The 11,830-nt window shown below is 33.0% G+C and overlaps 1 protein-coding gene across 2 annotated transcripts in view; it reads left to right on the top strand.

The window, feature by feature from the left end:
* The first annotated feature begins 1,096 nt into the window (after positions 1-1,096).
* Positions 1,097-11,830, top strand: part of LOC127728574 (myb-like protein AA) — an 82,775-nt gene continuing 72,041 nt past the window's right edge. For both annotated transcript variants that reach the window (XR_007994190.1, XM_052236050.1), the window contains exon 1: positions 1,097-1,225. The gene's annotated coding sequence lies outside the window, so the exon portion shown is untranslated. The remainder of the gene's footprint in view (positions 1,226-11,830) is intronic.

Below are 11,830 nucleotides of genomic sequence, written 5' to 3'. Positions count from 1 at the left end.
ACTATCATTTTCTATGTTCAGTGGACCGTGAAATTGGGGTCAAACTCTAATTTGGCATTAAAAGTAGTAAGATCATATCATAGGAAGCATGTGTACTAAGTTTCAAGTTGATTGGACTTCAACTTCATCAAAAACTACCTTGACCAAAAACTTTAACCTGAAGCGGGACAGACGGACGAACGAACGGACGGACGGACGGATGAACGAAAATACGTACGAACGGACGCACAGACCGGAAAACATAATGCCCCTCTACTATCGTAGGTGTTGCATAATAATGAGAAAGCTGTAGGATAATTCAATGGATTTTATGTGGCCATCCAGGGACAGTCTATACTAGTTAGTATAGAAAGTCCGTGGGCCATCATATCAAATGGAGCTGGCTTGCCAATCACTTGTATAAAGTTATACACTACAAAAATACATTCTTTATTGACAATACTGTTCATTAATACTAAATGGTTAAGACCTATTTCATATATAATTATGATATTAACAGACCTGATTGAATCGGATAGAATGAACAGTATCATAGATACTATAAATATATCTCTGATATTAATCCTCAAGTATTAATCACATGCGCATTGGTACATGGTTTGGATATATGTTGTTCATTGTTTGCCCCCCGGGTTTGCCCTCAATATTCAAGTTTCAATTTGCATACCAATCACATTGAATCCAATCCTTCTCAGTACTAAACACTGAATCATTGATGCAAACGATTCATTGAAAAGATGTGAAAATATTATCCAATTTTTTTACCCGACAAGCGCCCAAGCCCTCATGCGCTTGCTGATTTTTTCCCCATTGTTTGCACTGAATATTGATCAATATTTAATTTTATATTTTTATATCAAATACTAAAACACTATCAGTACTATCACGGTCTCAACTTGTTTCTAATGACAATCCATTATTTTATTATTCATACAAAAAAAACCAATTCGTTGTATAAGCTTTCACTTCTTTCCGGGATGCCTCGGGGAAAGGAGACGGTTTAAGTTATTTATAATATTGTAATTTCTGGATTTTCGCGGGCTTTTTTCGATACATATTTTTTTAAGTGGCACTTCCGGAATCCGGAGTTGTTGCTGAAATTACGTCACTGGGTGCATTTCACCGCCATCTTTGAAAACTGAAGTGAACTTATGACTTACCTTTACAAAATAATAGCCTATAAGAATGTAATTTAGAAGAACTGTAGTCTACAACAACAAAAAAGGTAAGAAATCTAACAGTTTTTATTATTCTAAAGCTTAAAATTAAAGTAAAATGTCAGAGATAAACTTAACTCTTATAGGGTCCCGATCGAGAAGAAGTTGAAGAAGATCGTAAATTGATCAACAGTAGTTTCACAGAAGTGCTTAAATATATATAGCCATCTTAAGATAAAATTCAAACGTGTGTTGTTTTATGTAGAACAATATTGAGCCCCTTAATTGTTGTTAGTACATATACGTGTCTTTCCTTTCTGGTTATCATTATGTACCAGCAAAACGATGACTGACGAGTGTTGCACTGTTGGAAATATAACTATAGATTGGAGTATTTGCAAAGACATCTCTTTTTATGATTATGAAAATACTAGTTTATTTAAGACAGAACTCATCCAAGCACTTAGGTCCCTAAAATGATATGTAATTTAAATTTAAGAAGAATGTTTACCATTCCAGGTCATATTATCCACAGTTCAAACTTGACAAGAGTCATAACTTATCTTGTTGTGCTTGTACTAAATTAAACTGGAAGCAAGTTAACTCGTACCATTGTAAACTCGTACCATGTAAACTCTTACCAAAAAAGTTAACTCGTACCAACGTAAACTCGTACCACTGGGAAGTCGTACCATTCAGAACTCGTACCACTGCAAACTCGTACCATTAAAAATATATTCAAAAATACGAATGTTTTATGATTTTTTTTTGTAAAAAAGTTGAATTACTTGAATTTTATACCAGATTTTAATGAAAACTTAGACAAAAATACGAATGTAATTCCTTAATTACCATGCTAATTGATATATTAAATTCCTTTGATTGTATGATTATTGGGTTATTATTAACTAGTCAACTTGTTAATCATATTATTAAATTTTGATTGTTGTTATATAATTTAACAGCTTGGAATTAAAAGCCACACGAACCCCACTTGAAACTGAGGGTGATCTCAGGTGCCTTTTCAGATATCAGTTATTTTCCTCTGTTGCTGGAGCGAGGTGTATCTTCGGCTACAGGTGTTATACATGTATATAAATCGGGAAATTTATAATGACCTTTTGATTATATGAATTAAAGAATGGTCTTAATCATATTGCGCAACAATGAGCTGAATATTGTATAAAAATAAATTTCATACTTTCTAACTGTTGGTCATAAACAATTTTAAACCTTTAAAACACAATCAATAAATTCTTTCATTAAATAAAATTCCTTTTAGAAACAATAGAAAAATACCCAAATCTATTCAATGTAACTGATTTGGAATGATTAAAAATTAAATCAAATAGTTGTCTGTAAAAGTTTAAAAAAGAGTCTATTCAAGGGAGACAACAAAGCCAATCTGCCACGGTTTTCTCTATCCAATTAGACAAGGAAAATTAGCTACAAATTGGTTATTGTAATTTCAAATTATATACATTTTACAGACTTAAGAGGTATTGAGTGAAATTAAAGTATATATTCATCATTAAACACCATTTTAATGCATTTAAATAAGTTGGTACGAGTTTACAATGGTATGAATTTACCGTGGTACGAGTTAGCAGTGGTACGAGTTTGCATTGGTACGAGTTTTTGTTAAGTGGTACGAGTTGACATTGGTACGAGTTTACAATGGTACGAGATAACTATAATTCATTAAACTGATCTCACAGGGAATTTTTGAATACTCTGTTCATTATCAGGTTGTTCCGATCAAAAGTTGCTCCTGATCCACACTGAAAATACAAAAATATAATTATACACCTATCTCAAGTTGTCTTTTATGAATGAGTTACACTGGTTGACCTGAGCTCATTCTGCATAAACAACGTCATCGAACAATCGGTTCTTACTGTGACGTAATAATACAACCATTGTACATGTGACAGGAAATTTACGGGAAAGGGCACATTTGAAAGTCGTCTATTGTAGACTTAATTGTTATTTTGACTTTACCCATAGACCTTATCACAATTTTCCGCCATAACTGGACATTACAAAGGTTCCCCTCAAATTTTTAAGTCACAATTGAAAATGTCTTGACGCCAAAAAGAAAAACTGATTGTTGTATTACGTCCATAGTTCAATCGTTGCAAAAATCCAAATAGCGATAAGGTCTATTACAATCACACAGCTAAACAAATGTTACATCAAGTTCATCCCAAATTATTATTGCAAAGAATTCTGCTCAAACTGGTGCTAGCTAGGGGCCATCTATAACTTTGCAGTGCAGTGACAGATTTTTTTTTGCTCCATGTTGAGCGCCTCACTGTGACTTTGTGATGAAGAATGGCAATAAAAGTGGTGTTCCTTTGCTTTTGTGTGTTTTTTGCTGTGCATGTACTGATTTTGTGTCATGGATGGATACACCATATCCTTTGTTTTTCTATTGAATACACATAAGGTGTGTACAGTATTTCACTAATTAATAAGTTGTGTCCATGTCACAAAAAGTTCCCTTTAGTCAGGTGAATACATTTTTGTACACGTAGGGGTGAGCCATACATTGGAATACTAAGAAATTTTGTTTATAGATATAAGAAGATGTGGTATGAGTGCCAATGCAACAACTCTCCATCCAAGTCAATATTTATAAAAGTAAACCATTATAGATCAAAGTACGGTCTTCAACATAGAGCCTTGGCTCACACTGAACAGCAAGCTATAAATTAAAGGGCCCCAAAAATTACTAGTGTAAAACTAGTGTTATGCTTGTTTTTAGAATTTGAATTGCATTTGAATATGGCAAAAATGATACATGTACATTTACTGTGAATACATCACTTGTACTATATAATCATGATTGTTTTCTCTAGAAATTTTTGAAAGATGGAGGGGTTGACTGAAATGATGGTGGTCATGAATTTCGAAGGATGGGGGATTATTAAGGGTACTAGAGGGATTCAGAATTTTAAAGGAATGTGGTCTAGTAAATTAATGCATGGTGGCACCACCATGCATAAACCCTGTAGGGAAACTCTAATCAGTTTTAAACCATATCTGTTAATTATTTCTAATAGGATGTAGAATCAAGTTAAAATATGAGCAGGAAGTGAAATCCTGTTGTATTGGTGCAGGATCTGGAAATAATTTGCTACATGTACATTTAAGAAATAATTTCTTTTGCATTGTAACTTGTGCTTAAATTTAAGGGCTTTCCCCGGTCCCTGTGGGAATTGCCATTCCAAACCTAATCATGCAAATAGACAAAATAAAATTATTGTAACTTGAAGATGAATCAAATATTGAGTTATAAATAAGGTGATTTATAACTGCTTTAAATTGTTGGTTTGAGTATAATGAATGGAAAAATATAATGAATTAATAATAAAATTTAATAATAAAGAACTTGTTTGAAGTATAAAAGAGAGGCGAAAGATACAAAAGGGACATTCCAACTCATAAGTCAAAAATAAACTGACCAAGCCTTGGCTAAAAAAGAAAAAGACCAACAGACAAACATCAGTACTCAAAACACAAGTTACCATTCAAAACTAAAGACTGAGCAACACGAACTCCATTGATTAAATTTTTATTGAAACTTTTATTGAATCAACGCTATACACGGCATATGCCGCGATGACATACGCCGCCCGCCACTGCTGTTCGCGGCATATGACGTGATGACGATGGGTTTTTCATACAGACTCATAACCATTCGGTTTTCATTTGGGTCCTCTCTAATTTTTCTTGTATGAATCGAGGATATACAAGGTCCCGTTTGCGCTTGAAATCGCGGGATGTTTAATGGTAAAAGCATGCAGTAGAAAAAATATTTTGACAAATGCAAATGGCGGAAATCGAAAAAGACGCTGTAAATATGGAAATATTTCAGCATTTCTATGGCGCAACTGACAACGAGGAATAGTTAAAAGGTTTCCCGTTATCTAAATGTGTTAATTTCTTTCAATTCGTGTGGGAAATATGATTTGGTCGATCTTTACGAGACGTAAAAAAGGGGGGGAAACGGCGGTTGAGTGAAAATTTGGAGGACGGAGCCACTCATTTGCGCCATGTTTACATTATACGTTGTGTATGGTGCAAATACGCTACGGAATCGAGCAACTGGTGTCTTCTTTATTATATGGCAGATAAAACAACAAAATAAATGAAAATTAAAAGTTGTTTTTATTCAAAATTCAACACAAATACAATAATTTACACCTTTTACCGGTTAATTACCTGAAAATGCAGGTAGCTTGATGATAATTTTACTAAAATAATTGCATAACATTACAGTTCATGCTCTCCTGAGCATTTTTCATGCACTAACTTTGTCTGTATCTCTAATAATAAAAAAGATACAGAGTCTGAAAAGGAATATACTGTTCTAATGAATGAACACAAAAAAAATGCAGCAGCAGCAGCCATTTTTCTATTTTTTGTGTAGCGTTGAAATGGGTTAACAACCTCAGGCTCTGCACTTTTAGTACTCAGATTCCCCTAACACCAAGCTGACGGGGTGAGCTGGACATTATTTTTCATGCTGCTTTCAGTTTGAGTTTCACCAGGTCAAGTTTCTTAGTACTGACAGCCACCATAAAATTGTTTTTTTTCATTTGGTAAAATAAAAATCTATTTGCCTAGACCCCTGTGTGTCCTTTTTTTTAAAGTTTTTTGCATAGAATTGTCTTTTTTGCCAAGAAGTTGATCACAATTTATGGACGATTGTGTATTGTCAAATTGTTTTTTTTTAAAAGTCATATGAATTTAGTTTCTGGTGATAATAATTAATGTTTAAAGTCATATATATGAAACTTTAAATTAAAAAAATAGGTTGAATATGTTCTGTATACTTAAATATCTATGTTTTACTATAAAACAAGTGTTCATGAACTTTCTTGTAAAAGAAAATCCTTTATATTATCAAGATCTTCATAAATGTACTGCTATTGAATTATTGTCTTCTCTTACTCTAATTCGCCGATATTTTCCCGTATGCAGTGACCTTAACTACAAAACTTCATGTAACAAGTCTTGTAAGAACTTCACCCAGCGCAAATGAGAGGAGAAAACTGTGATGAAAGAATGTAAACAAACATGCACCAGAAGGTAAATATTAACAACTAATACACTTGATTCCAATCGTTATCTTTCCGTCAAAGTGTTTGGTTTAAGGTGACGTTAATTGACGTCATTTGTGCATTTGGTAGGCATAAAATGTACCTCAATATATGGAGCTAAGGGATGAATATTCTAATGGGGACAATTCTATATGACTGCTTTGATAGCTGTTTTTGTCTCGCCTGCGACAAAAGTTGCAGTATGCGAGACATAAGTATTACTATCTGCCGCCGGCGGCGTAAACTATTTGTATAAAGCTTTATATTTCAGAAAGTAGAAGACCTGGATGCTTCATACCTTGTATGCAGATAGTTTATGTTACGAAGTTTCCGTCTGTCATATGCCCATTGTCCTTGACCTCATTTTCATGGTTCAGTGACTGCTTGAAAAAAAAATAGTTTTTTTGTCATGTGAATTTCTCACTTATTAAGAGTAATAGGATAACTATATTTGGTATATGGGTTCCTTGCAATGTCTACATGTCTGTCATACAGTTTTACTTGACCTCGACCGCAATTCATGGATCAGTGATCAAGGTTCAAGTTACGTGATTATGTCCATTTCTCAGATACTTCAAGCAGCAGGTCAACTATATGTGGTGTATATATGGAATGATTGTAAGGAGTACATGTCAGACTAGCAGGTTTCATCTGACCTTGACCTCATTTTCATGGATCTTTGAAAATGTTACGTTTATGTGATACTTGTAGTAAAACCTTTATCTTTAAAGACTTTCAACATAAAATCAATGGTCAGTAAAACAGGTGAGACATTTCAGCGTGTGCACTCTTGTTATAGTTTTTTTTATAAGTCTTAAAAAGTTCAATTTCTGAGTGATGTTACATTTCATGAACTCATACAATGTCATTCACATCAGAGACATAAAATTGAGAATGGAAATGGGGAATGTGTCAAAGAGACAACAACCTGACCATAGAGCAGACAACAGCCGAAGGCCACCAATGAGTCTTCAATGCAGCGAGAAACTCCCGCACATATATTCTTTTGTATGTCTTTGGTCTGACATATAAATCACCATGAACTAAATTAACTTTTATTCACTGAAACTACATATACAAAAGCACAGGAACAATATCCATCATACAGTTTAGTACCTCTTTGCTGAAACATACACTTTTTTATTTTTTGTTATAAACTATTGGCCCACTTATTTAACAACATGGCCCATTGATTTTTTTGGGGGGGGCCCTGGGCCCATAGAGAAAAAATCTCTCCAGATCACTGCTAGATGACAAATGAGACTATCTGAATAAATCAGCCACTAGATACAGTATTGATTTTGGCGGTCGGGGAAAGTGAAGAGACGGATACATGTAGGTATGCCACTTCTACACCCACTGCCCTAGTAATAAGAGCCCTGGATTTACTTACTAAAATGATTAATTGCATAACTTATTATGTGCATTTGGACAGCAGAATAAATTAAAAGGAGAATAAATTCATGCCCTTTTCCGTGAAAAGTTTATTTAAATGTTAAATCTTCTTAAATCATTTTCATGTTTCGATAAATGATATGTCTTTTTTATGCCCCCGCTGTAGCGGAGGGGGCATTAATTAGTGTTACCCTTATCCGTCCAGTCTGTACGTCTCCAAAATTGGTTTCTGTTCTCTAACTTTAGTTAGCCTCAATCAAATGTTATAAAACTTATACACAATGCCTATTACCACAAAACACAGATCAAGTTCGAAATTGGGTGGTGTCACTTTTACTGTTGATGAGTTATGCCCTCTATAAACATAAAAGCTGCTGAACTAGTACTAGCCTGAACCACACATATTTTTATAAGAAGATGCTTCTGTATAAAAATGTTATGCTAGTGTATGTATGGGAAACATATGTATGCAATATGATAGATGCATATACAATGCCATGCATATATGAATACTCTTTTATATACAAAATGCATTGATTCTTTGATACTAGTAAGAGTTGAATATAAAAAAAAAATATATAAAGAAAAGACAGACAAACAAGTTGAAATACATTGTCACAAAAATAGAACAGTGCAGTGACTCATTGAAAGTTCAATATAAGTAAATTTTGACATTAAAATACAAATATTGACCAAGTTGGTGCAAAAATTCACAATTTAATTTTGTACCTTCTATGAACAATAACTTAAATTAACCACATACCACTTGTGTTTTTAAAATGCCAGCTACTCAAAGTAAATAAAATTTCCAGTTGAAGTGTGCTTAATGTGAAATTTTGAGCTCTTTTGTACACTATGTATTTACATTTTGAATTGATTTGTGTTTTTAACAAGACATGAAGTTTTTTAAGAAGTATTACAAAATGTTGACACATAGCTTTTCAATGTGATATAATTGAGTTATATAGAGAGTTATTTTGAAAACCTATGGCAAATTGAATTGTATAAAAGGCCATGATAAAATATGCTGTATATTTATTTTTACACCATGATGCCATCAAATGTAATTGAATATCTTGCATTTATCATGCTTTACATAAAATAAGGTCAAATTCTGGAAGACCCCTCCTAAATTATTGACATCAATCATTTTGCCATATATATATATGCATAAAATCATGGTACAAATTAGATTGAAACACCCCATATGATGTAACATAAACTTGTTCAGGGGGTTATATATTTTATGCAGACCGAACATGATAATGTGCAAATAGGTATGTGGGCAAATGGACCTGGAATTGTGTACTGGGATGCAAGGAGAAGTCATTTACTTGTTACCTTACAAGGCTTATTAAATTTAAGTGATAAATAGGACTGCAGTTTCTGTGGCACTGTGCAAATGATAGTATGTAATTATAAACAGTAAATAAATTGATCAGATCATGGTTTGAAATCAATGAACAATGAAGACTGTGTCTAGATTTGTGGAATTTATGTGAATAAGCATAAATATGAAGACAATTTTAGAGTTACAGAAAGTTATTTCTTGTCATCTTGAGATGAGGAAAAAATTTAATAAAAATATTCCTCTTGATGCAATTTTTTTATTGTAAGAAGCTTCTGTCCAAGTTTGGTAAAAATTCAGGATAGTTTATGAATCTAATAAATGTTTAAAAAAATTTTAACTGCAGACTGTATCTAGTGTTAACTGGAAGAAAAACTAAGTCCATTTATAAGTAAAATAAGTATAAACAAGTACAAAATTTTAATAAAAATTTCCTTCTACATGTTCTAGATACTAGCTTTTGATCATAAACAAACTTCTGTCCATGTTTGGTACAAATCCAGGATAGTTTAAGAAGGTTATTAAAATTTTAGAAACTTTAACCACAGAGTGAATGTAATGTTTCCTGGCAGAAAAACTAAGTCCATTTATAAGTAAAATATGGAAAAACAGGATTTTTTTTAAAAATTTACTTCTGTATACTATCTTATGATCATAAACAAGCTTCTGTCCAAGTTTGGTACAAATCCAGGATAGTTTAAGAAGGTTATTAAAATTTTAGAAACTTTAACCACAGAGTGAATGTAATGTTTCCTGGCAGAAAAACTAAGTCCATTTATAAGTAAAATACGGAAAAACAGGATTTTTTTTTTTAAATTTACTTCTGTATACTATCTTATGATCATAAACAAGCTTCTGTCCAAGTTTGGTAGAAATCCAGGATAGTTTGAGAAAGTTATTAAAATTATAAAAACTTTAACCACAGAGTGAATGTAAAAGTTATTAAAATTATAAAAACTTTAACCACAGAGTGAATGTAATGTTTCCTAGCAGAAAAATTAAGTCCATTTATAAGTAAAATACGGAAAAACAGGAATTTTTTTTTTACAAAATTTACTTCTGGATACTATCTTATGATCATAAACAAGCTTCTGTCCAAGTTTGGTGGAAATCCAGTATAGTTTAAGAAAGTTATCAAAATTTCAAAAACTTTAACCACAGACTGAGAGTGAATATTTGTGGACACCGCCGCCGATGACGGAATGTAGGATCACTATGTCTCGCTTTTTCGACAAAAGTTGAAGGCTCAACAAGAAGGAGATCGAGGCAACTATCCATCAAAGTTAAAATGAATTGGATGTTAGCAATTATAGGCAACCGTACGGCTTTCAGCAATGAGAAAAACCCATACTGTATAGTCGGCTATAAAAGGCCCTGACATGAAAAATATGAAACAATTCAATTGAGAAAACTAACGGCCTAATTTATAACAATACAATTTACGAAAAACAAATATGACAGACATGAACCAACGACAACCACTTAACTTCAGGCACACAAAGAATGTGGCAGGGTTAAACATGTTTGTGAGTGCTCAACCCTCCCCTAACCTGGGACAGTGGTGTAACAGCACAACATAAGAACAAGCTATAAAAATCAGTTGAAAAAGGCTTAACTCATCAGATCAATACTTAGAAAAACATCAAACAAAAACAGACAGGACGTGGCAGGGTATAAATCTATCCCTCATCCCTAACAACAAAAAAGACACTAAGTACAGATCTGAGAGTACTCGCAGTTACTGACAGCTAGTTCAAAGCCAATGACTAATTAAAAAAATCATGTATCTAAGACTTAAATATCAATCAGTACACATCCAACATCCAATGGATTTAGTGTAAAGACGCCATTAACAGTCAGAGAAAAACATGACCTTGTGCAATGCATGGTTCAATTAGGCCTCAAGTCTTTACCAAATTAAGAATATTTTCAAACATCAATTCTTAATATGAAAAATAATTGTAAAAGATCAGCTAACAGCACCCAACGGGAATTTCAATTGATATAGGGAAAACATTATCTTAAACAATGACAGTAAGGGTGTAAAGACTAATCATTCATTTGCAGTGAGGGTGTAAAGTCTAACCGTAAAAATGGACAGGTTTTGGAGATTATCAAGAAAATTAGAAAATATATGTTTTTGATTCATTTACCAAATTTTTTTTATGATTTTATTAGTAAGGATGTCATGTTCTGCTCTGATCATTCAATACTAGGGACTGGCATAATTATTTGTTTTTGTGAACCTACGTGGTGGTCACTTATAAGGTCTGACATGAAATCAGCTTTAGTCTGACTTAAAACAGCACCATACGTCCATAGCCTAGGTGCAATATATGTACATGTAGGTTTGATTATCTGCATCACATGTATTTTCATAAATTCATGGGTGTTATCAAAATCAAGTATTTCCAACCATATTGTGGCATATTATACCAGAAATATGTATCATCAGATAATGCTTCTGACATCCAATAAATATTAATATCCAACAGTAAACAAGGATCCAAGGTCACATGGTTTTTAACTGAACAGTTGGGGGTTTGGAAATGGGATTACCCATTATTAAAGAAGATTACAACAAGAAAGAAAACCAGTATATAATCCATTAATGTTAGATAGATTAGAGTCTCTTCCTGTGTAGTAGGATTTTGAATCACTGTCTGGCATAGCCTCATGTGGATAGTATTTATGTACACTATATATGGTACCATGCAAGAATAGACTTGTAAAAGACAAGTACTGAAAAGTTCAAAAACAAATTATTCACTAAATTTGACAGGATTATGACCCCCCTGTGATGCACAGTAAAGCACATTTTG

The sequence above is a fragment of the Mytilus californianus genome, unplaced genomic scaffold (genome assembly GCF_021869535.1).
Source record: "Mytilus californianus isolate M0D057914Y unplaced genomic scaffold, xbMytCali1.0.p SCAF_2, whole genome shotgun sequence".
NCBI lineage: Eukaryota > Metazoa > Mollusca > Bivalvia > Mytilida > Mytilidae > Mytilus > Mytilus californianus.
This window is presented reverse-complemented; position numbering and strand designations above follow the sequence as displayed.